We start from the raw sequence: 4,521 nt of genomic DNA on the forward strand, positions 1-4,521 counted from the left end.
TTCATAACCCTTTGAAACGAAGTACTCGTACCCAAGTCGATAATAAACTTTGTCCCACGAAAATTCATCGAGGTTTGGGGAGGCTAGGGCCAAACTCACTATCAAGAATAATCAAGACGACACTCTTGAGATGGTCCAATAATGTGCGTGCCCGTTCAAAGACTATAATTCTGTCAAACTTCACAACAGAGTAACAGACGCGGACGAGGTGGTTTTCTCGGTTATCTCTCTATTGTTATAAGTTTGATTTTTTCGAAGGGTGTTACTTAAAATTACCTCCGTGATTTACTGTGATTTCCCGTGATTTTCTATGATTGGGAATGGTAAGTATATATTTTCCCTAATGTAGAAATATCGAGACGTCTCGAGACTGACAGTTTTGAGGTTATCGTTAAAATCATACCATTTTTGGAGTTGCAGTACTGTGATTATTTTATTTATCACTTGCAGCTATTTAAAAAATCATATAATCTATCATTTCATTCATTGTCCTTTAACTTACTTTTGCAGGATATGGCAATGTCAGGATATAGTTACGTAGATCTCATGAAGGGTTGGCAAAATGCAGCCAACAGATCATCGAGATACACCTAAGAAGAATTTTTGGGTCAAATTGACTAACAGATGTAACCACTCTGAGTATGTGAACATAATAGATTTAACCATTTTTTATATTCGACCAGAATATTCTTCAGTTTTCAAGTTTACACTGTAAGATAATCGAATATACTCAGTCTGGCGTTCTAGATGTTCAGGCTGACCATCCATTTTTCTCCGTGTATCTATACGGAAGAAATTTCACTGTCGTGACAGAGCACAAACCATTGGTTGGTTCCAGAATTACAAAGACCCTTTCTTACCGTCTCACGCAGGAGATTAAAATTCCCAGAATACGAATATGATCTTATTTATGAAGCAGGAAAAGTGAACTTTAGCATGGATACCCTATCAAGAAATCCTGTCCCAAACGGAGAAAATTATTCTAAAATGATGCAAGAAATTGACACATTAATAACTTCTCATGGAATAAATATTCAAATCAATCATGAGCCTGCTTAATCCGATACAATGTCTGATTAAGTTTCTAGTGAAACGACTAATGATTCACATACTTGAATATTGATTCCGAATTTCTAGAAGCATTTTATAATTTACCAAATGAAGAATCACTTAACTAAATCAAGGATGATACAGCAAATATCCTAAATCTTTTTAATTCACAGGTACAAAGTTCTTTTGATGAAAACTATTTTCTCAAGTTCGCACTAGGACAAAAGTCGCCATGGAAACCCATGGAAATGCATGGCCAACAGTGGAAAAAGAAAAGAAAAACAACAAGGGGATGCACCCAAACCGAACGAAGATAAATATCCAGAAAAATCCCCACCTTCTGAAACTCGTATAAAAAGACCCCAAGTTAGACCAAGAAACACGTTGCTAATAAATTTAAATAATCCCCCCTCTTGACTAAAAAGAAAGAGAGGTAGGTTCAGAAAAGAAACAAATAAACAATTACCAAAATTAAACAAGGAAGATCCTGTCGAAAATAGAATATGATTTTGACTGTGATCCCAAATATCTAAATTGTTTTAAAAATATTCAAGCAAATTATAAGAAGAAAGGTTCCAATGATCTTAATGATACTAAGCCTCGAAAATAATGCAAGAAGATGAAGAAAGTGAAAATTATTTTGCTGTCTTTGAAGAGGAAATTTAGAAACTGTGAATAAGGAAAGATTCGAAACCCAGTCAGAAGATGAATGTACCATTTTGAAATCAGTGTTTCTCATTACATCTCTTGGTAAAGATAATTTTGATTTTTAGATTAAACGAGGGCATATTTAGAATATCTATATTAAGACAGAGTGAAAATGCTAAAAAGAATCAAATCATTTTTATTCAAAAATGAAAAAATGTATGGATTGGCATTCGAAATAATTTAAACAATTATGCATCTGTTAATATCTACTGTATGGTTAATCTTATAATAATAATATAATAATAATATCTTCTGTACGGATATTTATAGTATTTAAAAATTCAAACAATTTATCCGAATGATTTTTTTCATAAAATAAAGAATTACCAAAGTTATTGCATTTACAAAATTAAAAAAAAAACGAAAATGAACGTTTTAAGCCAAATAATGCACGATATAAAAAAAGACAATAAAAGGAAAAGTTTGATTTATAAATATCTTACAAGATTGTCATAACAACTTTGTGAATTTTCTTGAAAAATCAAAAATTCAAATTTTGACAGCATACAAAATAGTGAAAAATCCAAAAATTACATTTTTTCATGCAAAAATTTAACAGTATTTCAAAGATTCTCAAAAATATAAATGCATTTTCAAACAAAAAAAAATATATTTACATAATTTAGAAATTAAAAAACAGTAAGATTGCTCAGAAGACCGTCTGTGTAAAGTTTTAATAAAAAAAAAAAAACATTGGAGATGAGCAAATTCAGTTTATGGAAAAACGACAAAAGTTGCAATAAAATGTTTAAGAACAACATTTTGTTTAAAGAATGCGCATTTTTTTGAACGGGGCAATAAAACTACGTCTGTTTTAATACCAATGCAAGTTATTAATTATAATAATATACATTTATGGAAATTATATAACATTTTAGGGAGAAATTAGAGTGCGAAGCACGAGATACGTGATGAGAATTTGTTCGTTAAAGTCGAAGGAGCTCAAACAAAAAAAAATTTACAACCACCAAATTACTGTTGTCGATGCTTTCACCTTTAGTTTTAAAAAGTCTACTCTCTAAATCTTAATCAGTGACATTTCACTGATTCAAATAGCTAGAAATGGGTCACTGACAATCAGTGGTAGGTTACTTATTGATTCAGTGAAATAAACAATTTTGAGGGTTGGCTACACTGCACCATGTCAATTTAGTAATCATAATAAAATAATATTTTAGTACATTTCATCAAAGAATGATAGTAAAGACTAAAAACCCATCAATATGTTCAAATATTAAAAAACTTGAAAAGTTCCGATGCTTTTAAATGACAAACAACCTCTCATATTGATTTAATTTCAAGATTGAACTGTCATGTACAAACCCAGTATTTCCCAGTACAAACCCAGTACTTCCCAGCCCCCTGGGATTCTGAGTTGAAAATGTACTATGTGTTGCGGTGGCCGTGTGGTGGCGCCAGCTATGCAGTCGGCCCATAATGGTTGCAAATGCATGGCAAAATCAAAGATCTTTGGTAAAATAATAACATTGGATTTAGTAACACCGTAAAAGTATCTTACCGATAGTGTTAAATAATCGTTTAGTTTTTGAGTAATGCTTGCGACATTTTTCATTTTCTAAGTGAAAAAAAAACGAAAAAAACTGCTTTTAGATCATATATTCACAGTGTTAAAATTATGAACAAAAATGGTGAAGTGCGTTTGTTTTGATTGTAAATCAAGATAAAACAGTAATCGGGTGCAGGACAAAGCTAATGACATTCAATTTTACAAAGCACCAAATGATCAAGATATTGTTAAATAACGGCAAAAGATATTTTAAGGGATGATATCAAACTGAAGTGTTGTGGTAACGTTGTTACATATACAGTGTATAGATATATATTCTTGTTTTTAAAGCTTTGCTCTTTTTTTAAATATTATTTTATTGTCTATATTAACTGTGAATAATGGACATTATTTAATTTAATCCAAAACAACGTCTTTATACTCTAGATTATAAAAAATGATATCTTAATATACTTTCAAATTTTCAACATCAAAAAATTAAAACATATTTAATTTATTTTAAGTCCATGTGACAAATAGGTCACGTGACCAGATTCACCTTGCCGCCACCTTTCTCATTTCCCAACTTATTTTCACACGAATCGCCACATCAAGTTGAAAATTTTGGGATAATAAATTAAAAGCAATAAGTAACGTGGGTCTGGTCCTAAACTTGATTAATTATAAAAAAAGAAAAAAAATATTTAAAACAAAAAACTTTGTTCATAATTATATAAATTTAGGCGCAGGCATACCATTCTTGGTGCTTCTTGTTTAGTATCCCAAATGTTCAACTCGATGTGACGTTTCGTGTTTATGATTAAGGCGAAAAGGGAATTTTGATTATACTTGGTTGTAAATTAAACATGAACTTAAGGGTCTTATTTTTAAAAAGAAATCGCATCATACAAACTAAGTTTTCAAAATAATTTGAAAATTGCTATTTTATCCATATTACATTGATGTATTATCGTCTATCAGGAAATTTAGATTTTGAATTATTGATTATAATTGTTCTAATCGAATCTTTAGAAAAGAATGATCAATGAATCTTCATTTTCATTTAAAATGATTCAATTATGTCTTTTAAAGAATAATTGACTGAAAATATCAATAATTTTACAGGTTTAAATGACTGTAATGTACAGTCTGTCCAAGTTAAAGCGTGGGTGGCTTTACTCGCATTCGGTAAGGTGTATCGACATGATTTTGGTGTCAAAATATTAAGAAGAGCTCCCTCTTTCATGCTTTTTGAT

Source organism: Belonocnema kinseyi, chromosome 9, assembly GCF_010883055.1.
Source record: "Belonocnema kinseyi isolate 2016_QV_RU_SX_M_011 chromosome 9, B_treatae_v1, whole genome shotgun sequence".
Lineage (NCBI taxonomy): Eukaryota > Metazoa > Arthropoda > Insecta > Hymenoptera > Cynipidae > Belonocnema > Belonocnema kinseyi.